This window comes from Lutjanus erythropterus, chromosome 4 (assembly GCF_056507025.1).
Source record: "Lutjanus erythropterus isolate fLutEry1 chromosome 4, fLutEry1.hap2, whole genome shotgun sequence".
In the NCBI taxonomy this organism is placed as follows: Eukaryota; Metazoa; Chordata; class Actinopteri; order Lutjaniformes; family Lutjanidae; genus Lutjanus; species Lutjanus erythropterus.
The window spans coordinates 9,547,488-9,575,455 of NC_139320.1; the positions used below are offsets into that span (position 1 = coordinate 9,547,488).

General features: G+C 41.0%; 1 protein-coding gene across 1 annotated transcript in view; it reads left to right on the plus strand.

Annotated features, from left to right (window-relative positions):
* Positions 1–458: 458 nt before the first annotated feature.
* Positions 459–27,968, plus strand: part of npas1 (neuronal PAS domain protein 1) — a 98,137-nt gene continuing 70,627 nt past the window's right edge. The window contains exons 1-2 of the mRNA XM_084716911.1: positions 459–1,811; positions 1,907–2,047. The gene's annotated coding sequence lies outside the window, so the exon portion shown is untranslated. The remainder of the gene's footprint in view (positions 1,812–1,906; positions 2,048–27,968) is intronic.

Below are 27,968 nucleotides of genomic sequence, written 5' to 3' on the forward strand. Positions count from 1 at the left end.
TAAAGCGGGGGTCTCAAACTGACGGCCAGGGGGCCATTTCTGGTCCCATTTCCCCCTTCCTCCGGCCGGTGACATCATGACAAAAATATGATCTGGCCCACAATAATTTTTTCAGTAATCTTTTGTTGTGTTAGTTATCAAGTGACATTTATGATCATTTATGCGACAGCGCTTAAGTTTTCATTGTATACTTGGTTGCGTTTGACGAAATCATGACAAAACCGACAGTGCTCAGCTCGCCATTTTCATCTGGGGTGTTAGTGAATTCAAAGTTACAGGGGAGCTCCTGAGTTTGTGTCCAATGTAAGACTACAAAATGTTTGTTTGCAAGTTTTTGTGTTAAGTATTATGAAAATATGTTAGTACTGGAAACAAAAAAGTAAATTTCCAGAAATGTTGGGCTTTCTTGGAGCATTTAAGTGTTGAATTGCGCTCCCTCCTCCCATGAGATGACAGTGTCATCACAAGCCAAAAGTGTTAGGAACCAGCACTTCAGGGGGAAAGAAACTGGATCATAAATTTGCCTTTTCTAAATCTTGTTGATGATGAACTTTTTGTAAAGATGCCTCAAAAATATCAAAGCAAAACTAACCACACTGACTCAGAAAGGGGGCTAAAACTAATTCATCATTAAAATCATTCAGATCAGTCTCATTAGGTTGGATGCCAAACAGCAGCATTTTACAGCTACAAAATAAGACTGGGCAAAACAGACCTGGTAATCAGTAGTTTGATAAATGAGTTTTCAAAGCAACATGAGACAGGTAACAGAGCTTCAAATAAGCCAAATCATCTGTGCCCAGCTCACAGGTGCATCTGCAAAATGACTACTAGTCTTGAAAATTATTGCAATATATTCCAAAATCCAACAACAAACAACATCCAAATAGAGAAACAGCTGACATGGGGATCCCGCATGATGGACATATCGTACTGTACTGGAGGTTAGCAAGTGCTGCTAATCAGCACACAACTTAGTGTGACCTTTGTGTGTTTGCAAAGGGGATTTACTGATTTTATCATTTTCTGTGAGGTGTTTATATGGTTTTGTCAGCTCATTGCTGCTATGTGATCATATTTCTGTGATATTTCCAACTATCTCTCTAAAAGTGGCTAGTTTTTCCTCACCGGGTCAAGTGCACACACTGCATAATGCAGAACAACTCCACAGAGAGCCCGGAGTTGTGAACCCAATTTTGCAGACACCCTAATTTAAAGGACGAGGGAGACAACAACACGATTCTGTGGGACTTGTTCTGCTTGTTGTGGAGATTACTTTGGAGGCAGAGGGCATTGTGTGGAGATGATAGTCAGTGAAGAAAAAAATAAAGCGTTGAGCAGAACTGATCCCACTTTACGCTTTTAGGGTCAGTGGTCGAAATGGGCTCTCGGCCTCCAGGTCCCCGTGACATGGATCAGGGGGCCCCGACGTATATCTGCTGATTACATCTCCTGAAGTGGAAAACATGCAAATAATAAATGTATGAGCAACGTGCTTGTTTTTTTGCTTGATTAATTATGCCGTTTAATTCCAGATCCACCACGCCGCTCCACCGTATAATTTCCCAGTGGTCTTGGCTGTTTCTTCTCTCACATGCGCTCTCTCCTTTTTTTTTTTTCTCCTCATTGCAAAATGAATCATGGATCCAACCGTCTGTACCCGGGGGAGAGCGGCGAGCTGGCGAATAGGCTGACCAATCATGAGCATCAGAGGCAGACACACAGACGGAGGGAGCCTTTTGTTGTGTGCTGCACTCATCAAGTTAGAAGACAACTGCTGATTTGCCCTGAAGAAAATTAAAAGATGGAGTGTAAGGAAACGAAATAACCAACTTCATCTGTGTTTATGTGTTTTCCTCTCTTCTTCTTACGTTAAATCTCCACTTCCCTCCTCTTTGCTCTGCAGCTTATCCAATCAGACCGGCCAGTGTGTGTTTATCTGAGTGGGTGGCAGAGTTTCAGCGCCATTCATAATGTCAAGTGGGACCATGACTGCTCTTCTATTCCCAGCCTGGCCAACCCTCTCTCAGCCTCCTGACAGTTCCAGGTTAGCCTTCTCTCCTCTCTCCCCTGGCCCTCCTCTTCTCTCTCCTCCAGCTTTCCTCTCCAGCTCTCCCAGGGGCCCCACTGAGAATACTGCTCAGATCCAGGCCTCTGAGCCCCAAAGCCGGCCCTAATCCTCCGCATCGATCGCCCTGAGAATTTCCTCCCCAGCACAGCAGGCCTCGCTCCCCGGCACTCACACTCCTCGACCCTGAACAGCTAGCACTTCTCAGTCAGAGACAGAGAAAATAGGGTCAGGCACGTTACCTGTGTCTTTCCAACAGATGGGTCTTGTTGATGTGATGTGTGTTATTAGGTGGTTATGGCAGGTGGCACGTTGCTCCTGAGAGTGCTGGTGTTGTTGCCGCTCCAAACTCAGCTAGACTTGGCTGTGATTGGCTCAGTCGTTATCATTCAATGTTCAAAACGAGTTATCTTAACAGAGTCTTTGTAGTACAAGTGGTAGTCAGGAAAGTGGTTTAGATGTCTTTGCCATTGTATTTCTCTATGAATCAGAGGTGTTATGTATGTAGGTCTTTATTTATCCCCATGGGGAATATATTATATATATATATAACTAGTTTGGAAAAAAGAAAAATTACACCACATGTTGCAGTTAAGAGTGTGTGAAAACTAGTTAGCAAGCAAGCAGAGAAGTTTAAACAGTTAGTTAACAGTAAAGGTTAAATTAATAGAAAAAATAGTTAGCTAAAAGTAATAAATAAATGGTTAAGATAATCAGCTGGAAGTCGTGGATAAATTGGTAAAATAGTCAGATAAAAGTTACAGATAAATGGGTAACATAGCTGAAAGTAATAAATAAAAAGGTAAAACAGCAAGCTAAGTACTGTGGATAAATGATTAAAATTGGTCAAAGTAATAGGTAATTGGTTTAAATAGTTAGCTGTAAGGTAATGGATAAATGCTTGAAATAGTGGCTAAAAGTACATTTACATGATTGAATTACATAAAAGTAATGGATATAGTGGCTAAAATGGTTATCTAAAAGTATATATGATTTAAAATTGTTAGCTAACAGTAGCTAATTTATATTTTGGTTAAAATAGTCAGCTGAAAGTAGCTTATGGATATGTTGGTGAAAACAGCTGGTGAAAAGTAAAGAATGAATTGGGTTAAAGTAGTTTGATAATGGTCGCCCTGGTAGCTCACTTTGTAGAACAGACGTACCATGTAGCTTACAAAGTCCTCACCACAGCGGCCCAGGCTTGACTCCAGTCTATACCCTTTGCTGTATGTCACTCCTTCTCTCTCACCCCTTTCCTATCGTTCTTCAGCTGTTACTTTCCAATAAAGACAAAAAGCCAGAAAAATATGTATATATAAAAATAGCTGCAATGTCCAGCTACTGTCAATCCAGGTGGTACGCAAACCAAAGTGCCCTGAATACTGACCGTTACATTTCATGAAAGAAAATTGTTACAATATCCAATTTTACACGATTAATAGTCTTAAATAACATCCAGTTCAAAGTTGGTTCAGACTGGTGGAGTCAGTGGGCCACTTGAGCTCATCTGACCGGGCTGTGGGATTATAAAAAACACTGGGAATCACATGCTCTGCTATTCATTGTTGAAAACGGGTACCCTCTGAGAAACCTAAAACACAGATCTCCTGGTGTTTTTTTTCCATCTATCATGCTGACGAAGATGGAGTAATGGAAGGTGGTGTACGCTATACAACTCTGCTGGAAGATGAGAAAGCATCATTACCACAGTCCTCCTGGGAAAGCTCCCAACCAACAGTCTATCCCGCGTAACATACTTGTTCATAATTTATTTACGGGGCAAGCTTCCCCTGGACTCTGCTGTGTGTTTTACTGTGAGTGTGGAGGTATTCTGAGGTATTTTCCTCGATTTCTGTCTGCTTGTGAACAAGGCCGGCAAGGCTGTGTATCCAGTACAATAGTAGATGATTAAACCTCATACTTTATTAACACATTGGCTGTGTGGCTGGCATGCTAACTTCATCCCAATCATGAATGAGAGAGGGAGGAGGGGGAATCTGGAACATTTGGCCCTGTCAAAATGCTGCTCTGTGGACCAGTTAGAGCATCTCTGTCTATACTGGCATTTAAGAGCCAGTACAGATGGTAATGTATCAATACTCTGTTTAAACGGGGCTCTGAGCCACATTTCTAAATCAGCCCTAGAGATATTTTTGGCAAAATCTGTTTCCAACCCTTCTTGGGTAAATTTGCTAATTCGGTTGACTTGTGGTTCGGTGCGTCATCATAATATACTACAGATGCATCTTTTATCTGCATTTACATTTTTTTTTGCAAGGGATAAATTCAATGCTTATGTACATTTTATTCTCTCTGCATCCTCTTCAGCTTTTCATTCATTAGCTTTTTTCTACCTGAGCTGACTGCACACCCTTAGCCTCCACACACACACACACACACACACACACACACACACACACACACACACACACACACACACACACACACACACACACACACACACACACACTTTATATTTGCAGCTTTTCCCTCCATCTCCTCACTCTCTCCCAGCTCTCTATACTTCAGTGCGTCGCTCTTTCCTCTCGCACCTCTCCTTCCCTGCCCTTTCCTCATGCTTACTTCCTTCCTTCCCATTTTTACCCTTGCTCTGCCTGCTCTCCTCTTGTCCGCTCCCTCCCTCCCTCCCTCCCTCCTTCCCCTCCTTCTCTCCTCTCTCCCTCTTTCTCTTTATTAATTTATTGGGTTGTTATTCTCCTTGCCTGGCTCTGCTAATGAAGGCAGGATGCAGATGAGGGCGAAGGTCATCTCCGTAGCGATCGACCCCACCGCCCCGCAGCATGGCACTCTGACTGGCACAGGTCAGTGGCAGCTGTCAATCAAAACATGCACATGCACATGCACACATGCACTCACACACACTTACTGTGTCACTGAAATAAATTCACAGACAAAGATATCAGCTATGTTGTTTTACAATTAGCAATGTATAATTAACAATACAAATTCACGTACTTTAGGTCCCTTATAGCGGTGGTTCCAAACCTTTTTGGTTTATATCTTCTTATAATGAAGCAGGCCGGGGTAACCAGCGACCCCTCATCATAGTCTGTGCATGTCTGTGAGATTCTGAGCAGCTTAACCAGAGTGACTTTTCCTCCTCAGATTTCTGCATTTTAATGATTTTTAAAGGCCTGAGGATGTAAAACTGTCCAGAATTCACAAGAAAAAAGCAAAGATTAGAGAAAAGTCTAAAAAAAAGAACTGAATTTTGAGTAGCAGAATTTAACTCCAGTATTGCCTTTATTTAGTCTTCCATCTTTGATATAAATAAGATTGACAGTGAGATGGTATGCTATAAAACACCTGAGATGATATATTCAGATCACCTCTCAGTATAACTTACAGTTCAACATTACAAACTACACTCTATAAAATGATCATAGCGCTGAATAAACACATCTCTAAAATATTAAATCCTTCATGAAAGTAGGATTTATAGCAGAGCTGTTCAGTCAGACTGCATTTGTTTTAATTAACAAATTGATAAATAAAATTATGATGTAATGTCTGTCAGCCTGGCCTATGTCTTTGATCCAGACTGTAATATTTCAATATCTATTGGATGGTTTGCTATGTGCTATATGCTACATTCATGGTGCTCAGAGGATAAATTAATATCAGTGGTGGAAAATACTCAGAATCATTACTGAAATATTACTCAATTACAAGTGAAACTACTGGTGTTAAGTATTCTTATCAAAAACTACTCAGAGTAGTAGTTACTTTTTAACCATGTTTAGCAGGCGTTCCAAGTGGCTTCTTTTTCTCCAATTCTTTTGTCTAAATTACTCCAAACTCCTGCACTGTTCTGCTCAGCGGTATCTTATCTTTATCTTATCTTATCTTATCTTACAATCGCCTCTTCAAACCTGTGCCTGCTACAGTGTGTTTTTTTCCGTCCATATGTCATGGTGTTCGTTAGCTTGTTTAGCCTTACTGGCTACAAAAATGCAGATGAAAGGTTTGGATATTCATTCAAACTGTAAGCTTGCTCACTAGTAAATTATGACTTTTAAAGTAACAAAGATTACAAGACACTTGGAAGTACAGGTAACCAAAAAATGACTTAATTACAGATATTTGAGTGGCTGTAATTAGTTCCAGCTAGTTAGTAAGTAGTTAAGTTGAGTGAAATATCCTGAAGGTTTGATGGTTCAGACTTTCATGTTACCCTGAGGATGAAGTGTATAACTTTGGTAATTTGTGTAATAATTTGGTATTTGACTATATATCTGTAAAACTGACATTCCCATCAGCCTCAGATGCACTTTGTATGTGGTCCTGTTTAGTAAATGTTAGCAGTAAATGTAAACGTACTAAAGATCCTCTACAAGAAGATGATGCATCAGAAGGTGCAGTATTGTTATGACGTGGTACACACTTCCTGTCTCCTAAATGAGCCTGTTTGGAAGTGTTGTGAAAGTCATGAGGATGGATGAAAGCAGATAAACATACAGTAGACACAGCACAAATTTAATGTTTGCGCCTCATTTTACGGCTTGTTTTTTTATCTGCTAGCCCAGGGCTTTTCAAAGCCTGAGACTGCGAGACTCCCCTCAGACAAAGATTGATAAGATTGGCTTACTTGGTTTCGCTCCATTCCTAGATGTCTACGGGATCATTTTTAAACAGACAGTCACTAATTGAGTCATGATAGTCTAATATTGCTGTTTGACCTCGTCAAACGTCAGACTACACCAAATACATAAAAAGGTCTGTCCAAAGGCACTTATCAATTTTGGACTCTGTGAAAGTGGGAAAAACACTAAAATTCCACATCTGTTTAACAAAATCACACATTTAGGCTATTCTATTCAGTGTCCCTTTGATAACTACTGTGATCATTTTTCACTTCCATTGACTGAGCTTCCCCTGAAACTGTTTGGGGGCCCCCTGGGGAGGCTGGACTCCCACTTTGAAAACCCCTGTGTGCTAGCCTGTGCTTAATATTGTTATAAAGCATATCTGTGTTACCAGAGTGCACAAGAGTGCGTTGCTGACACAGAGATAGGTCTCAAAGTTAATTTTCTCTCAATTTGTCTGTCTGGAAATGTCATTTTAGTGTAACAATGTTGCTAGATATGTGGCTTTTGAAAGATTCAAATTTATTTACATAGCACCAAATCATTACAGAAGATGTCTCAGGATACTGAGCAGGCCTAGACCATATTCTTTACATTTCTATACAGAGACCCAACACTTCCCACATTCACTGTGCTCACATTCACTTCACATTCACTCCCATTAGAGAGAAAAGACTAAGGACCCGCTGCTAGTCTCCTAATGGAGCGGGACAGTGTTGAAACCCATGTGACACAAATACAAGACATGACTCTAAAACAGAGGTGGCAGAGATACAGGTTTGTGGAATTTTAGTGTTTTTCCCACTTTTCCACTGGCACTTTTGGCCGTGCTGAGTCAAACCCTACCATGTCGATTTGTATTTCCAGTACCACTTTTATTGTGCCGAGCTGTGTTGAGTCGCTCCCGAGATGGACAGACTTTGGAGGGGGGCCAAAGCGAGCCCAACCTGCCTCCAACCGGGCTACTGTGATGTTTGCTAACAATGGCCAACCCATGACAACCCTCGCTCCCCCTCAAAAAGCATGTGCCGTGATAATCAACTCTTGTCTGTGCAGGAGAGCAGAAAGACGTTTTTAAAAGCAGACTGTGGTCACTTCAGTTCTTTAGCAGCTAAATTCTGTGGTTGGAAGTTTAGTTTCTCTCCTGTGGTGCTGTTATTACATTCAGGTATCTGCTGTATTTTACTCTCAAGTTTGCTTTCAACCCTACAGAAAACATGTCAAGTTACTGCTGATGAAAACCTGGTTTTGCTGCTTCATAATAGAAGTTTATGGTAAGTTCAGTGTTTATTTGCCATTTTACAACTGCTTGACTTGAGCTAAGCTGCTCGTCCTCAGTCATGAGACACACCTTCAAGCAGGTAGTCCTGCTGTAATGGAAGTTCAAATCCCTGCCGTGCTGGACGTGTATGGAAAAGGGGTATCAGTGTCAGAAACTAATAAAAGCCTTTGGACAGATTTTTTTTTATGTATTTGTAGAAGTCTGAAGTTAAACAGCAGTATTAGGCTATCTTGGCTCATTTGTTGAATGTTAAATCAAATGACACAATCATAATCACATAAACATCCAAGAATTGAGCAAAACTAAGCAAGTAAACTTCAGGGGAGCACCTTTCTCCAAATGTTGTCTGAGGGGAGGCCCACAGTCTCAGACTTTGAAAATCCCTGATCTAAAGTGTGCTTTGTCCTTCTGAACCATCCTTGATTATACTGACTAAAATTCAGCATGTTAAAATTGTCATTGTGAGCAATTTAGCGTGCTAACATTAGTATTTAGCTTAAAATATTGCAGTGCCGAAGAACAGCCTCGCTGATCACCGTCTTTTAGGGGGTCCTGACCCAAAGATGACACACCGTGTCGTTCATTGGCCTTGACATGGTGAAGATCTCTGAATCGCTGCTTCCTGCATCCTGTATCTCAGTACTTGTAGCATTTACAACCTCTGCTCTTCATCACAGCATGTCAAGAGATTGTGTGTGTGTGTGTGTGTGTGTGTGTGAGTGTGTGTGTGTGTGTGTGTGTGTGTGTGTGTGTGTGTGTGTATTTGTGGATGCACTCTGCGTTCAGACATTCTGTATGCATGTCGATTTTGTTCATGGTTATTGTTGTGGGTTTATTTGTGTGCTCAGCCATGTTCTTGAGTGTGTTCACCTGCATCTGGGCATCCGAGCAGACACACACACACACACACACACACACACACACACACACACACACACACACACACACACACACACACACACACACACACACATCTCTATTAGCAGTATAGTAGTGTTAACAGTGTTATGCCATGCGTGAACCTCCCCACCTTTCCCTCATATCTATGCAAAGCTGGGGTCCTGTCAATCAGTCACCTTGGTGACACAGAGCCCCACCTCCCCAATTAGAGCTGACAGGGCAGGATTAGGAGGGGGGCGGGCCCCCGCCGACCTGCCTACGTGTCAATCACGCGCTGGGCATCCACACGCCTGTTTACTGTCAGATCCCATCTCCGTCTGTCAGACTGCACGGCAACCGTCGCCCAGGGAGGAGAGAGGGAGGGTGGGGGAAGGCGGAGAGGGGGGAGGAGGAGATCTGATCGGAATTAACTATGCTTCTCCCCACAGACCGGCCGTGCTTTTAATTCATGAAAGGGATGAGAGGAAAGTGGGAAGAGAGAGGGAGTGATAGAGGGAGGAGAGCATTTAAAACCCAGAGCAGGGCCTTCTTTAGAAGTTTTCAGAGTGATGTTTCTTCTCTCCCTGACAATCACTTTTCTTCTCTTGCTGACTCTCCCTCCTGTCTTTCGCTCGCACTTAGACTTCTTTCCAAGGTGCGCTTCATGGCGCCTTAAAGTTGCTGCGATTCATCAGCGGCCTTCCTCTCTCTGAAGTTGTTATTTGACCCTGGTTTTTTAAAGTCGCACAAATATGTATTAGTGTTTTTTTGACTTAGAGAGTTAAGGTCAATTTATTTAGTTCTGCACATGCTCATGCAAATTTGTGTCTCTGTTTCAGTTCGTGTCTGGGGATGAGGGTCCTGCCTACACACCTACAGTATGTGAATACATAATGCTGTTATGCTCCTCAGACTGTGTGTGTGTGTGTGTGTGTGTGTTAAAGCAGTGTCATGTGCGCAGAGTTTACACAATGCTAATGTGTGTGTATTCGCGGCTCTGTGCTCCCTGGTGTGTGTGCATTTCTTCTTTTTTAGGCTCTCTGGCGGTGGCCTCACTTTGACCTCACTGCCCTCACTCTAATCCTTTAGCAAATGAGGGCTGTGTGGGGCTGAGCGGGGTGTTTGGGGGTCTGCGCCAAGCCACAGTTTTAGGATTAGAGGACCAGAGTGAAGGTCCCGGGGTTATGAGGGATAAAGACAAGGGAAACAATAGATTGTACTGGAAGGAAAGGGAAGGATATTATCAGCATTGTGTTGGCCAGCAGTTTTCATATGGATTGCCTTGTTACCTCCACCAGGTTTTGGTCCCATCATGTTTGTTTGTTTTTTAGTTAGCAAAATCAAAATCTGCATGACAGATTTTAATGACTGATGACTATAGTCTGAAAAACTAATGACTATATTCAAAATGTGTAATATTGGCCAAGGCCAGTTATATCTGAACAGAATATCTACATGAAAGTTAATTTATTTGTTTTCCTTTTTTATATCATATTTACTGTATTGCCAAATTGTTGGAGACATGGTCTATTTTAAAGGGACAGACCAACCCAAAATTTAAAATACAGAATTTTCCTATGGCCTGTAGTAGAGGTGGGTGAAAACACTGAGCACATGTAACGATTTTGTAAGACCGGGCTCTATGTTTCTTATGGCTGAACCAGTTAGATGGTGACACATTACAAACGTAAAGATGTGCGTCATATTCATGACAAGAGATGAGACTTCTAATTGGTCTTAACTCACTGGTCATGAGTTCGACTTGGCATAATCCGTCCTTGAACACTTATATTCTCATAAAGAATTTAGGTAATCTCCAAAAATTTATCATGATTGAAACCTGCAATAAGTGTCTCAAGAAAAGATTAAATCGAAGGCAACTGGACTGATGAAGCTTCTTGGGTGAGAGACGAAACGTCTTCAAAGACCTATAAACAAGTCCAGATTGAATCTTTTCTTGAGGTTACAATGACCTGGACGATTGAGAACGTTCACAGACATCCTGCAGTAACTGATTTTTTGGACACTTGCTGATATGGTGAACTTGCTTATTTACATGTCCAGCAGTTTTGGAGCAACAGTATGTTTCATTTGAAGTTGTGTGTTCGGTCAGTTGATGAGTGCAAGCCCAATAGTTCCTCTCTTTTACCTCTGTGTTTGGTCTCCACCACCTTCTGAGGAAAACATCTGGTCACCAGCTAATCACTAACTGTATCTGTCTGTTGTTTGGTGGTGAGCAGGTAGTAAACAGTGGGTTTGGGAGTGATGGGAGTGAACCAAAACAGTACAATTGTAGCCAGACAGCTAAAAAAATGAGCTGAAACTCATAAACTCATGAAGCTCAGTAAAGCTGAGGGGAGCTGCAAATGCTGGTGATATCCACTACATGTGACCCTTTTTCACATTGTCACAGTGTTTTCACTGTCATTTGATACAGTATCATAAAAATATAGATTATAGCTGCTTTAAAGAAAAGGTATATATCAGTATCCTATCTAGTTCAGATTTGGATGTGCTTGTCCTCACATTCTCTGTAAAATAAAATATTTGGTACAGTTGTCACAATACCAGAAATTTAAACTTCAATATAATACTTGAATTAAATAAACAGTTCTTGATACCTTTTTCAATACCACAGCAAAAAGAAAAAAAAATGCTTGGCACACAAAATAAGACAAATTGTTTATTCTTTCCTTTTTTTTTTTTTAATTAACAACCTGCACATAGTGCTGGTACAAAAAAGGCATTGAGCACTCTTTTGCTTCAGCAGGCAAGAAAATGAAGACTAAACTGAACCGAGGTCTTGAATGAGCTCGCACATCTTTTCTTTTTTACAGCTTTGGTACTTATGATTCAGGATATTAATGATTAATCATCAATTGATTAATCGCTGGTAAAAATTGTTTTGTTTGGCAGAGCCATTTGCTGAATAAGGAAACTTTAACTGAAAGAAATAAAAAAAAAAGAGAAAACAGAAAAAATAAAAAGAGAAAAGAGTATGTTTTGTATCTTACTAATTATCAGCGATTAACTGATTAATAAATTGTTAGCATTTCAGCTGTCTGTTAAGGAAAATGCATGCAATTTGGACCTGACATTTGGTGCTATCAAGTGTTATAATATTGTGTTGTATCAAATATGTAATATTGAAAAATAGTATTGGTGAAGGTAGTATCTCCCTTATTATGTCAATTTCTTGCCTCCATATTGTCTCTTAAAGGTATATTTTGCATTTTCTCTTCATGATTGTCAAGGTGAATTAATGAATGTCAGTGTATTTTGAATAAAGCGTTTGTCAGCTATCATGCAATATGCTGCTGACAGGTATACATGTACCGTGTCATTTCTGCTGATAGCTGTGTGCTCGCAGTATTTGTTGGTACGAGGCATATGTGGGGTGAACATGTTTGTGTGTGTTTGCATTAGAGATGCGTTCCAGGGTTGTGTCTGAGACGCAGCTCAGGTGTCTGTTGGTGTCTGTTGAACGACCTCGCTGCAGGGAACAGGCTATCAGGCTGAGAGGGAGGCTATCATGTTAATTACTTTACACACACCCCGCCAGCCAAGCGTGCAGCACAACTGCTGAGCTCACACACACACACACAGACACACAAACACACTCACACACATACACCTGGGCACATACACACAAAAACCGTCTTTCTTTCATTCTGTCGGTTTTCTGTCTTCCCACTCTCGTTGTTTGAAGGCCTTGGACATCAATTCCCCTTTGCTTTCAAGAAAGATTGTTTTATATTCTAATCAATTCAACTCCGTCCTGTGAAATTAATTGACATTCATTCAATGATTTTAAATTCCTCCGAGGCTGTTCTTTTGTTTCAGCCTGTCAGTGAGCTGCAAGTGAGATCGGGCTAAATGTTTTGTCATCTCACACTCCAGGGTAAGCCAGCTCCAAAGCGTGAGCCTGAGGTCAGCTTAACCTCCCCGCAATCTCGTCTCTCGTCATCTATACCGCTTGTGAAAGACGGAGGAAAGGGGGTAGACGATACCGATTCATGATCAGAAACTTGGGTGAAGCTCATCCTTTCTGTGGCAGCCTTCATATATGTCTCGTCGGGAGGATTTTTTTCAGAATCATGTCAGGGGTTTGGACGGCAGGTCTGGCGCTCTCAGGCCGGGGAAAACAGAGGAGTGGTATTGGCTGGGGCAGGTTGATGCCTTTAGTTAAATGATGCTGGCACACAGAGGGATTGCTTTGGGAAGTTGTCATCCATCATGATTTTAGAATGACTCAAAGCAGCACTCTGCTTTTGGGGTTATGGACTGGGATCCATGATTGATGTGAAGTGCATGTGTGTGTTGGAGGGAGGAGTGAAAAAGAGACCGTGTGTGTTTATGTCCTAAACATGAGTAAAGATAGGCTGGTAGTTTAAATGATCCTCTACGGACGTTTTACAAAAACTTCCTAACTTGCAGATCCCACCTGAACTGTTTTGCAGCCCCAGGTTCCATTCATTCCCTATGTTGACATTTCAAAAAATCCTTATATAAAGAGTTTTAAGCCGGGAAGCAAGCCAACCAACTACAAGACGAATTGTGACCATACAAAATTTGACTTGGAACAAAAGCTGATTGGAAAATGGTGAAAAGGGCAAAGGTACAAGACTGTGTACATAATTATTTTAAGAGTGAAGATTGTCCCATAAACCACTGCAAATTATACCATTTCTTCTTAAATTTAACTTTTGTCATTGTCAGGTTTTTTTATTGTTGCTAACTTGTTGTTTTATATTGTAGTTTGTGTTTTGTGTATATATTATATTCACTATGGAATAACAGATGAAAAATATACAATAAAACAAACAAACATCCAAAAATATAAAATAAACCCTTTTAACTTTAGGAAAACGGTCCTAACTTTCAGTTTTTCACTTGTAGTAGTAGCAAACTTACTAAGCTAACTAACTAACTAGTTAATGGTAGTGTTTGATAACAGTCGTTAAAGTTGGTGTTGGCTAACAGTAGCTCATGGTAGGTAAAGGAAGTGTTTACTAACCGTGGAGTTTGCTAATAGTATCTAATGATAGTGTTTGTTAATATTAGTCTTTGCTAAGAGTAGCAACATTATTAACATTATTTCTTTTACACATGGCTGCCAGGTATGGCAAATACTTTCTTTCTTTTATTGTCTGAGTTAACATTGTTGTAAATTTCCTAAAACAAAATCTCTCTCCAGATGCTACAACACCTCTAACTCATCCGTGTTGAAATTAACATTGTTTTTGCATGTTTTATGGTATGTTACAGTAAGTTGTTTGTCTTGATGAGATGAAAAACCAATGTCGGTTGCTAGGTAACAGACATAACACCCAATCCAACATTACTTAGCAACTTGTTTAGGATTTCCTAACCTGAGTTCGAATAGGATGAAGTAAGATAATGTATAATTTCTAAAATTACTCAAAGTTGCTCATTTGTTCTGTAATACCATATCTTAACTTAAGACTTAAGACCACAGGTTTTTTTAATACGGCCCCTGGAGAATGTTATATTTTTTTCATATTTCATTAAGGTAGTTAATGGGAGCTCAGGTGATTAAAGTTACTTCACATCAGATAATAATGATCAATAAAACATTTTGTGAATCCTACCATGTTGCAGATTGTCTATACTATTTATCTTTGAGGGAGCTTCAATTCCTTTCATGTCTTTTCCCCATTTTGTACACGAGCAGCCGTGCGTGCGCCCGGCTGTGCTCTCGTCTGTATGTTATTGTATTTCTTTAAGCTGAAGCATTTTGTCTGTCTTCGCCTATCTTTGCCTTCTGCTTTTTCCAGGTTCAAGTCTCACCTAAGTTAATTCTTCAATTAGCGTGATCCCGATATTCAGGAGAGATCATGGAGAGGATCCTGCCAATCGATGTCCAATTAGCGAGGCTCCCTAGCCCAGAGAAGAGGGGGACGACCGCTGTGGCCATTTTAGAGAATGGGAGGTTGGGGTGGGGTCGAAGGAGTTGAAGGTAGGAGCTTTAGAGGAGATGAAATGGAAGGAAAGAAGGAGGGAAGAGGAGAGGAAGATGAAAAGTGGCTAAGAAGAAAGGTCTGTAAGTGGGTGGAGGTGAGGAAGGAGCACGGGGGGTCTGAGGAGGTGGGGTGTAGATGTTAGATGCTCAATCAAGCTGTGTGAGGACAGTGTAATTAATCCATTGAAGATGTCTGATTGCAGATGACTTTGGGAATACCAGAGTGGTGGCCGGGCCTGAAGAGGGGAAGGAAGGGGGGAGGGCGGCAACAAGATGGATGCAGGGCTATGGGGGAGTGGAAAAGCGGAAGGGCAAACAGAGGGAGAGAGTGAGATTAATTGAGACAAGGGAGATACAGTAGCTTTTAAATGAGAAGGATGAGTTTCAGTGACAATGTAGGAAAAGGAAAGAAAGTGGTGGGGGGGGGAGAAAGAATTGATCGAGTCAGGGTTAGGTCGAAGCATCACTCACTGCACTGTAGGGATAAAGACCTCCACCAGATGTCACATGTATGTAAAGGAAGAAACACAAGGCTGCAAACTCATCCCTGAGTTTCTCACTGCTAAAACACTCTCTTAGCAGACAAATGAGTGTCTATCCTGTTCTAATGCTAATATGCTTTTAAGGCACTATTAGCCGGCAGAGTTTTGCTTTTATTTAATGGACTATTAATTTGTTCGAATGCATTTTAGTCTCTGTGGCTACAGTACAGAGTTGGCTTGGCTTTAGCTCAGCTCCTGAATGGCACATGATTTACTTACCCACAGCTATTTGGAGGCTAAGCCTTTATAATCTAATTAAATTTGATAAAGCAGAGTAATCATCAGAGTATTATGGCGAGTACTCATCGTACTGATATGGTAATTTTGTTCTATCGTGATTTAATGTTTTCATTAAGGGTTTTTTTGTGCATTCATGTCTGAATATGTTTTAAGCTGCATCCACTTTGTTGCAGTATGTGGTTGATAGCAAAGCAAATGTGCATTGTTTTCAGTAGAGAAAGGCAGAAAGTGAAGTGGTGCTGGATAGTCGCAAAGCGCCACCTCTTAGGTGGAAAACGCTGACAAAAGTTCAATTCTCTTAGTGTTTGGCATCTTTCATGGCAAAGAAGACAGACTGGATCTTGACGAGTTGAAAAGCACTTTTCCTCTCTTCACAGTTCAAATCAGATGGGTGCACACACCTGTAAACAGTGCGTTCTGTAAGTACTGGGACAGTGACACATTTTTGTTGTTTTGGCTCTGTGTTGGTTTTAGTTTTCTTTTTCTGACTCCCTGACAAAGGCCTGATGCTGAAACACTTCTGAGTTTGTTTTTTTAAGGCCTGATATGACCGTGCTGTGACAACAAAGGCATTTTAAATGTTTTAAAGGACGGTGTCTTGGAATTTTTGTGATTTTTGTGTACAGGTGTCCCTGTCCAAAGAACACCTCAAACAAGAAGTGATCCTGCCAAATATTTTTTTATTTTTTATTGGTTTACATTTCATTCTTATGTTGTGTCTCCACTCTATATTCTGTCACTTTTATCTGTTATTGTAAAGCAGCTTTTGACATCTGTTCAACAGAGGTGCTGTATGAAACAGTCAATCCAGCAAATTGGATTTAATGAAGAAATTACTATCTGATGCTTTCAACTTTAATCTGAGTGTTTAATTCATATCAGAGGTGTGTATAGTCTAACAACTGTGGCCCTTTTTTTTATCTGTAGTGGCTGAATATAATGAGTACATATAGATTTTAAAAAAAAAGGGGATAGGGATAGTTATGATTATTTGAAATTGGGTTCTATGTGGTACCATAGCCATTGTATTAATTTACAATAAACTACACTAGATGCTCCCAGTTTGGAAAAGCAGAGAAAAGCACATGTGAAGGCTCAGCATTGTACTGCTGAGGACAGGGTCAGCAGCCAAACAGAACCTTTTCCATATGTGACCTGGTTTCACTTGGCACATCGTCTTGGCATGACAGGGATTTGCATCTGCATTATAGCAGGCCTACCTGCTTGAAGGTGTCTTTTAATGGAAGACAAACTTAGCTCAAGTCGAGGGTCTGTTAAACAGAGAACAAACACCTTATTTTGTTGTTGAGATTTAGTTAAGCTACAAAAGTAGTGAGAGCTGAACACACAGAGACTGTTTCCGATCAGGAAAGGCTAAGGTAAGCAGAGAAAATATTCTGAATATAGTGTACACATAAATTGATACTAGGTGATACTGATTTTTTGGGTGGCTAAAGTACATTTTGCTGTTGAGCCTGTGCACAGCAGTGTACATTGCTAAGCCTCCATGTTGGTACTCTTCTCTGCCTCTCCAAACTGGGGGCCTGTTGACTGCCAGCTACTGCAGGTAATACACTGTCTATGGATCCGTAAAAACCACTAACAGTCAAATTGCTGGTGATGCACTACTGCATCTGTACTGTAACCAGCTTCGCTTTGTGTTTGTATGAAAACTGTTCTGATTCCCAGATGGTTACAAATATCCTTGAAAGCTGCAGGTCAACACTTGACCCTTATTTCAAATCCAATTCTGAGTACAAAACCTAAACATTGTAATCGCTGTCCTGCTATTTCTGGACTACACAGTACATTTGTCCACTTGTTGTCATCCTATAATAAAGATAAGATGGTAAATGAACAGCTTTTTTTCCCCTGCAGACTGCTGGACAGTCTGAGAGAAGGAAATGAAATCTCATGTTTTGCTTTTGGCTGCGTTCTTCCATTTTCCTTCTTGTATTCATTTACAGAAGGAATTACATTTAATAATTAATGCAAAAATGCAACCTTTAATACATTCAATGAATAATTGAAAATGAACATGATATTATTTAATGGATTGCTTTTTATGTATCTGCATGTGTGGAGTGGTCAAGGCTCGTGTTTATTAAAGTCACCATGGCAACAAAGAGGGAGTTTGCCGTTGCACTTAACTGGCATCCTGCAACACAGACTTGTATGACTGTATCTACACACGTGTATGATTCAGCAACATTGTCATAGAATTAAATTTTGACTTCAGATTGACCTGCACAATTTGTCTATATTATATTTGCAATTTTAATGGGAGCTAATGATGTGATTATAAAAGAAATGGATTGTGATACAGCATGTGTACAGACATGTTTCAGGAGTGTGTGTTTGTGCATGTGTGAGTATATATTTATTTGCTTTATATCTATTATTGATAAATAAACATATTACATTTAAGTGCACACACAGACACACACCAGCTGACACCATGATACAATGCGTACCCTTATGACTCACTTCTAGCCGTCATGGCTCGAGCTGTTCGGTTTTCTCACCGGCAAACAACAGTCTGGTTTCTAAAGGAGACTGTGGGGGGCACACGAGGTCTCGAATGAGAATAAGATGAAGAGAAAAGGGGGCAAAAATAGAAATTAGCGGCAAGAAAGATAAACAGAAAGATGACAGTGTGAGATAGAGTGATGGGAAGATGCAAGAAGACTGCAGAGAAAATTGTCCAGAGTGGAGAAAAACAGTGACAGGCAGTGGCAGAGTGGAGGCAGAAACGTAACAGACAGACTCGGCGAGAGGGAGACAGGCAGAGACAGACAGAGCGAGAGATAGACAGTGACAGAGGGGAGAGATAGACGAGCTGTGTGAGGATGCAGAGAGTGTCCCCCTCTCTCGGCTGCTGCCAGAGGCAAACAGACAGCCTCTCTGCTGGTGGAATGCTAATGCAACAAGCTGCTCCTCTCTTGTCTTCCCTCCCTTCTTTACCTTTCTTCTTCTTTAACTCTCCTCCGTGCAGAAAGTTTAGAGACTATAGACACAAGGATAGACTTTGATAATGGAGACCCTGATGCTTTTATAGCATTTGCACTTTGCAGATCTTTCTGCGTGTGTTGGTTCTGCAAAAATCAGGCACGACGAGAGTCATCTAATCTTAAAGTAATGATTTTTAATGGGAGATTAGTTGTGTGTGAATGTACGTGTGTCGAGGGGAATCTTAGATGAGTTTTATTTGACCTCTCTCCTGCACCTCACCCCTCCTCATCATCTTATACTGACATCATGTTTGTCTGCAGCTCAGTAGCCATGGCTACCGCGGTGTCAGTGGGGGGTCGCCATGTCAAGGGGCCAATCGCAGGTCAGTCAGTCGACCTTTCTCTGTCTGTGTCACAGTCGGCTGACCTCTGACCCCCTGGCCCAGAAGAAAGACACAAAGCAGTTGTTCGGGAGACGATATATGTCTCCTGGCTTTATTGTCCAGCCAGGTTGTTTACTTCCCAGTGAGCATTTTTCCAGTGACAAGACGTTTAAAAAACGACTATGGTCACTTGTGAAAGGAAAGTGAAAGTTTTGTCACAGACTATTTGAAGAAGTTGATTGAATGTTCACATTCTGACCATATTTCACTGAGATTTGCAGCAGTGACATTTTTCATCCTCTACACTGTGCAAACAATAGGACCCTTGGACCCTCACTGAGAAACAACATCAAAATTTCTCAGTTGAAAGCTATAGAAAAATTTGAAAAGGTAGTTCTTGAATCCCAGTTGCCTGGATAATAGCACCATGTGTAACCTGCCGATTCCAAAGGGCAGGGCACATCTGTGTCACAGTTTTTATCCATCCTCCACATGGTTGCATGTCCCACCAGCAGCGTTTCACAAATGGAGCTTTTTGCCACCTGATTATGTAGACTTGCTCAGACTTTGTTAATTTTGTCCTCTTTCTTTGCTTTTTGTGCTTCTACCATGGTTAAATCGGCTATGTAGTTAACTAGTTTCTTTTTTTGTCTGTTTTTGTGATTGCCAGTCTGCTCGGGGTCTTTTATTTTGAAAACTGACCAGATTCTTTATGCCGTTTCTGTATCTGACTTCCTGGCTGCTTGATCTGCTCTGCAGAGATTGATGGGGCATCTGCCAAAAATAGAGCAGGCATGTATTTGAAGCAGCTTCTGGGATGCGCTGCAGTGCTGCTGGTGGAATCACAAGCATTGTGTAGAATGGCAACGATCAGCTCCAGTGGACGTGGCACAGCCGTGCTGAGTGTAATCAAACTCACACGTGCATTAGGCCACGGCACAATTTCTTATTTTACATCAAGAACTTTTCCCACTTCCTGAAGACTTCTGGTTGACAACAGGCAGCCTGTTGCTTTGAGATTACGTCTTTACATAGACCAGATTTCACCTAACAGTGAAATATGACTTGGGAGAAATGCCTTCATACTAATTAATATCGTCTCCCTTTCAATGGAAAAAACTGAACAAATAACGAGAATTATTAAACAAATGTGTGTATTGTGACACCTTGATATTGCAACTGCATTTCAGCTGGTTGAAAACAGGGTGAAAAGATGTCTTAGACATTCAGACTGAATATTAACTAGTTTCCAACTAGAACTCAATGTTGTAATTTTAGCCTCCTAAGAATTGAAAATCAAAATCGGTGTATGCTAAATTTAGAATATTTTTACCACTTTTCTGATAGGACATCACTGTTATATAAGCCAGCTGTTACTCTCTGCAAACCGGTCAGACTCTATTAGAAAAATTTTACCTCACCGAACACAGCAGTTGCTGGTCTGCTGCTGCCTTGTTTTGTGTTTAACAAGTTTAGTGTGGATTCTCCAAAGTCACACAATAACACAAACTAAGTAGCCGATCGATCAAGGCAACAAAAGACCATCAACTCCCATGCTCTGCAAGGTAAAATGACTGTTTTTGTCAAAGGAGTCTAGTTGGTTTGGAGAGAGCAATATTCTGCTTATATAACGATGTTTTCTTGTCAGAAAAGGCCATAACCACATTTTAGCCAAATGAATAGAGGTCTTAGATATTCAGACCGATTATCAACCAGTTTTCAGCTAAATCAAAACCTGGCTCATGCTCACTGGGTTCATTCATTTAAGACATTCACCTCACACCGTGCAGAGAAACGCCTGCAAGTAAAGACCACGGTTATTTTTCCTCTTGGACTCGGGCAACATTTTCCCGCTGTGGCGACAGTCATCAGTTCTCAACTTCAGGCAGGACATAACCTTGAGTGGAGCAAGCCGGCTGAGCCCGTCTCCCACCCCCCAGTCTGCCTGCCTGCCTTCCTGTCTGTGTGTCTGGCTGTCTGTCTGTCTGTCTGCGTGGAGATGGCAGCTTCTGAGAAATGGCGGCACACTCTGAAGTGTGATCCATTTAGATAGTGGCGAGGAGGTTCTCTCCCTGCACACACACACGTACGCTAAACACACACCGTGCAACAAACAAACGCGGGCGTGAGCGTGTGTGTGTGTTTGTGTGAAGAAACAGAAACAGATCTCTCTTCCCTCCACACACACACACGGCAGTCTCTTGACATGGACTTGCTTGGTTGACAAGTCATCTTAGATAAGCTTGAGTGACAGGTCGGGAGTGTTGACTACTAGTGTGTGTAGAACACTCTGCTAGATATCACCACCTTATGATTATTGTATAGTATTTGCTTAATCAGATTTGTATTATTTACTTCTAAAATAACAACCAATCCATTTCTAACAGATCCGCGGCAGATAATTTTCTCTTTCTGCAGAGTTCATCTTGTATCGGGTGTGTTTTTTTTTTTTTTTTTTTTTTTTTGAAGACGCTGCCTCTCTCTGTTTCATTTTGGTTGTTAATTTCCCTGCCACCTTTTTCTATCTCTGTTCAAACATATTGCACTGCTTCTGTCATCTAGAGAGAATCTTGTCAGTTTTTTGGCAGCAGATGTATGTTCAAGCTATATTTTGAGGATTCAGGCCTTGTATACCCGCTCGCTTACACTCCCTCCCACCTCTCCCTCTATCCCCAGGCCTCCTCGTGCTCCATTCCTCTATTTTCTTATCTACTTTCTTCTCCTACTTGCTCCTCTATGTCATTGCCAAATCTCTCCTGTCTGCTCTTCTCTGTCTTCTCCTCCTCTCCCTCCTCCCCTCCTACCTCTCTCTGTTTCTTTTTACACACCCTCTTCTCTCTCTATCAGTCTCTCTATTCTGTGACTGCTCTGGCTGGTCCCCCTGTGGCACACCGTGTCGTGTCCCTAATTTATTTATAATTAGTGCTCTTTGTCGGGATGCGCGGGGAATGTTAAAGTACACGCCACCTCGCTCTGGGTACAAATGGGGCTGGTGTTCCTCTATCCTTTTCTGCCCGCCCCAACTGCCCAACCGACACGGCCACTGGGATGGACAGACCTTACATCTCAAACCCAGACACAGACTCTTAAAATTATAACGACTCCACAGAGAAGAAGGCTGCGCGTGCACTGTGAGAAATCTCCATCTTATCAAGTCATGTCTGACTGGAACCTGAGTCTTGAAGCACTTACTTTGTTACAACAAGTCAGTGCGAAGCCTTTTATAATGAATTTTGTAAATTTCTAGAAGTGATTGTCTGTATAAAGTGAGGAAGGAAAAAGCAGTTTTCTGCGCTACAATCAAGACAGATGCTACTTGGATATACAAATACAGAACAATCTCATTCCACTTCCAAACAGATTTGCTGGTCTTACATTGCCTTGATTGGATTGTTTTTTTTTTGTCATGGTGTGAATTTGGTGAATCTGAACTAACCTTTTGAAATGCAGAAGTCACACAATAACACAAAGAAACTCACCGATCGAAGCAGCTTTAGATCTGCAATTCTTGTGTTCTGTGAGGTGAAACAAGTAATTTCGCAAAAGGAGTCTGGTTGAGCATGAAAGAGTAATATTTGGTTTAAGTTTCCTGCCAGAAAAAAAGCTGTCTGACAGTACGGTAAAGTGGTGAAAATATTCTGAAAATACCATGTTCAGTGTTTTAAAAGGTTAGGGTTAGAAAAGAAGTTAAAAAGAGTCCTGCACTGGTTCAGTTTTGCAAACCCGCCCCCACCAGAACCTGTAAAGCTGGGAGCCGGAACCAGCCAGAATATTTGTGTTACCCACAAATCCGCACTTGCCTGGAACTGTGAATATAAGCCTCGCAACTCGACCCACACCCTCAATTAAACACACATACACAGTTACTCTATTGTGTTCTCAGCTGGTGCAGCGCCTGTGCTCCTGCAGCTGTTGACGTGTTTCCATAGTGACGATAAGCCTAGTTTGTGGCTATCAAAAGCTAATACTTTTTGAAACTTTTTACACGCAACATAGCCACTGAGAATGTTACTCTCACAGAATCCTCCCAAACGTGTGACTTGGCCTTCGACAATATATTGTCCATTGTTTCGTGCCCTCCACCGGCTATTTTTGCCTTTATGTCATCAGGTTAGGTATCACCTCGCCGTCATTGCTGTCAAATCAATTCTATATTGTTGATGGTGGTGTTGCTTCGTAGGATGTGGGGTTAAAGGTTGAGTTGCAGACTTTCACAATAAAATCCCAGCAGCTGATTAGGTGAATATAAATGTTAAAAATACTGCACAGTCATTTTCATTTGTGATTTTTCCAGGGAAAAATACATATGATTTTATTGTATATGTCATATTACTGTTCTCACATGCTGCCCATCATAATTAGTTAATTTTACTCTTGCCTGCACCTGTGAATTTACATAAATATTTTTTACTCGTTACACAGTTATTCAGGTCACCCGGTGGTTTCCTGCAGCTATCGATGGACACCGAAGTCACACAATAACACAAACAAGCTAACCAACCATTTCAGGCAATGGTAGATCAGCAACTTCTGTGTTCTGTGGAGTAAAATTACTGTATTTACTTAAGGAGTCTAGCAACTTTGGAGGCAGCAATATTTGATTTGTATATGGCGGATTCCTTTTGGACAACATGGTGAAAATATTCTTACTCTTAAACTGATATTGATTTTTTTCAGGGTGTGTGATGACTGCCCTCTATTGAAGATAATAAACTGACTGTCAATAAGTACGCCATACCACCCCACTTCAAAAAACCCAGACTATCCCTTTAAGACAAAAAAGACTTAATAATAAGGCAAGTTTACACCCTGACTGACACCTGCTGAGATACAGATACACATTGTCAGCGCGCTCACCTGTGCAATGCCTGAATGCAAAACAGAATAACAAGATGGGACAACATGTAATCTGAAAGTGTAATTTATTAAACATCCTGTTGAATTTTAATGGCCATCACTTGTAAAGTTGAGTTGTTTTGGGGGTTTGAGCCATGGCAAAAAAATGTCATTTTTGTATCAAACCACATTAATGTCAACACAGTCTTTACACATGACGTACATGACCAGGAATGACGGCGCTGACAGGACTCGCTGTGTGTGTGTGTGTGTGTGTGTGTGTGTGTGTGTGTGTGTGTGTGTGATCAGCCAGGAAGAGCTTTTGTCCTTGGGCTGAGAGGGCACCTGGCTCCTCTTCCCGTCCTTGTGATCTCTCTGTTCCCTCTCTCTCGTGCCGCTCTATCCCTTCTCTATCTGTCTCTTCCTCTCTTCTCTTGAGCTCCGATCCCTTCATCCCCCCATCTCGCGCTCTCCCTCTCCTCTGCCCAAGGCGATGCCGTCCTGCAGGCTTTGATCAGGGGGCCAGGGAGGAGAGAGGAAGTGGGTCAGAAAGTTGTGCTGGAGACTGCAGGAGAACAAGGCTGGAATATCGAGTAGGTGAGGCTGGGAGAGAGGGGGAGAGATGGGGGTAATCTAGTGAGAAAGTGATAGAGTGAGAAAGGGGGAGATAGTAAGAGGGGGCAGGGAGGGAGGAGGTAAAGAGGAAGAGGGAGGGGAGTGAAATGGGGCAACTGTGAGAGGAAGAGGAGGGAGTAGAGGTGGTGGGGGCTGCCTGAACTAAAAGAGTAGAAGGAGATAAAAAGAAAATGAAGAGAGCAACAGGAGGAGATAGAGGAGAAGGACGTGGGAAAGGAGAGGTGTCTTCATTTACTGAGAGGGAAAAAAAGACAACACGTTTGTCTTGAACGTGATGCTCAGCATTTAAACAGCAGGTTGGAGGATAAGGCCCTGTTTTAACTAATCTGCACAGTGCAGGACAGATAGTTCAGCTCCCTGTGTGTGTGTGTTTGCATAGGCTTTTCTGTGTGTGTGTGTGTGTGTGTGTGTGTGTGTGTGTGTGTGTGTGTGTGTGTGTGTGTGTGTGTGTGTGTCGGCGGTATAGCGCTTGACTGTGGCTCTTTGTTTTTTTTTAAAGATCATTAAGATGCATGGTTTATTAATATTCAGATCAAACCATTAATATTCGCCGAGTGTTTCTGCTCTCCTTGTGTCGTCAGCTCACCTGGGACTGGGGAGGGCAGAGGGGGAAGAATGGAAGAGTGAGGTGGGGGGAGATATGGGAGGAGGAGGGGGGGCAGAATTAGGAGTGATTTAGTGGGACTTGTGGAGACGAGGGGGAGCAGAAGGTACAGTGGAGATTGGTGGAGGTCCTATGAGGGGTCGGGTGTATTGTGATGGACAATCTGGCCGTGCAGGGCTTGTGGGGTGGGGGGGGGGGGTGGAAGGTTGGGGTTTTTGCAGGGGTCCACCACTGGGACTACAAGGTGAGAGGGGTGAGGGATTTTAGGGGGAAGCAGCGAAGCAGAGGGGGTTTGGTTCTGGAGTAATTGGGCCAATGGGAGGCAAACCATAAATGCACACACACACGTTAAAAAATAGAGAAACTCACATGTTCATATGCACTTTACACATTTATGTGCACACAGTTACACAAATAAAACATTTGAAACATTTGATTTGTAGTTCATCAAAAACTGATTCATTCAGTATACACACACACACACACACACACACACACACACACACACACACACACACACACACACACACACAGAGACACACACACACACACACACAACTTACTCACACACAGACTCAGACATAAGTGAAATACAATGTCTGTGCAATACTGTTCAATATGCAGCCTTCGTTGCTTCTACATTTATTCACTCTTTATGTCTTCATACTGAGTCCTACTTATACTACTGAGTATTTTTACATTATTGTATATATTCTTTTAAATACATGTTTTACTTTATTTTATTCTATTCTATATCTTTTGCTTCTTAGCTTATTCTTTAATGGAGTTTCCTGGCAAAAGTTTTTCAGACGATTGTACTTGTATAACTGTTCTTCTTCTACATCTTGAATCTTGAATCTTGAACACGTACAAAAACATGTACAAACTGTGATACACATGAATATATAATTTTATGTACACATGCACATCTTCCTTTTATGTCTGCAATCAAGCAAACATTAATGTACACCGGCTGATGTTAACTGTGATTGTGCTTACACTTTCCTTAATTGATCATTGGTAACATTAGTGCTCAATCAATTGAATAATCTTTTTTTTAACATTAAAAAATTTCTTATACCGAACAATACCTAATGTGTTTTCTGCAGCAACATATCACATGTTCTATGACAGAATTACATAGCATATGAAACCTGTAAAGACGTAGATGCCCACATTTTAAATACATACACTTGAATATTAGATTATGTGCGGAGCATGCTCAGAAAAATAATCTAAGTTATATTTCAGATCCTTATTTGAGAGTAAATTGATGAAATTTTACTTAATTGTTCAAAATTCTTAACAACCGATTAATTGGCCTTCGATTGGTTGATCACTATCATCCCTATTTTGTGCATTTATGGTCACAGACTCTCTATCACCCTTGTAATTAATTAGCTAAAAATGAGACAAAATACAAACTAAAACATGTTAAATCTGCAGTAAGTGGAATCTGAAAAAAATAGTTGATGATTGAGTCTCATCCACGGGACATGAAATACTAACATTTTGAGGAGAGCTTCATACATGCATGCAACAGTTGACCAGAGGCAATCACCAGAAAACTTGCCCAGGAGTTTGTTGACTCACCTGTTATCGTCAGTTGCAATGGTCAAGTCATAAGTAAGAAACAACTTTTTTACAGACCACAATAAGCTACTGTGAACAAATCTGAAGACATGAACAAACATGAAATAATATTTATGCTTAGTGTGAAATTATAACAGAGACTGATGACAACTAAAGCAAAGTAACATTAGCTGATAGATCCGACATCAGGGGTTTAGTTTGTAGACACATTTAGATATTACAAGGAAATAGTTTTAACAGCTCACCTGTCCAGGAGAAGAATGGCGAGCTCTGAATCGAACTTGAGGCTGATACAATCGAGACGTTCTCTCCATCTTTAAGATGCTCATATGCTCGTACACGCGTATTATTGCATTTATTATTGAACTCTCGTTTTGATAATATCGTCTTCCTTTGTTGGGTTACTTTGTAGTGTAGGCAGTTGTTGCTAATAGTTTGGAATAGTGACTTTTCTTGCACGATTTTCTACTATTGATTTAGGCTTTCCACCAAATGGATGACGTAAACACACAGCTGCAGACCGGCCAATAGGAACTCTCTCTGAAGTTACCTCTGATTGATCAAAGTCTCCCATCACAGGTTAAATTTCCTAAAGAGCCAAGATGAGGTGCAGAAGTCTATTTTTCTCTCAGTCTACTTGATTTCCATTTTTCTGAAAGGTTAAAATGCTCAGTGATGCCAAAAATATGCTGCCTACCCCAGCTTTAATGATGAATTTGACCAATGGAATTTATTTTTTCAAATTTTCTATAAACATGTGATACTATCTTTATTGTGATTTATTTTTGCCACAACAATCATGTGGTTTCTCTACTGTTATTGGGACGTCCTTAATGAACACACACATTGCATATACATAAAACCTTCATAGGCTGATGTGGGGCGGCAGCTAATGATTATTATTAGTCAATTATTTTTCCCTTTTCATTAATCCATTTAGCCTATAAAAATGTCAAAACATGTTTAAAAAGTCAATTTTTTTCCAGACCCCAGTGTGATGTCTTCATGTTGGCTGTTTAGTGGAAGCAACAGTTCAAACCCCAAAGATATTTAATTTATAGTAATATATAATATATAAACAGCTAATCTTCACATCTGAGATTCTGCAACCAGTGATTTGACAAATGACAATGAACTGATCATAAAGATTTATTGTTGTCAGTTCATTTTCTGTCTATCTAATAAATAAAACCAGCATTGCTTCAATTCTACTCACATTTATATAAAGGCATGCACTTCATTGCTTCCTGTATGCATACATGTACCCACACACACACACACACACACACGCACCCAGAGCGAGCACTTCAGTCAGCTACAGATACACTCAGGCATGCACAAAAGCGGACAGCAAATTAAAGTGG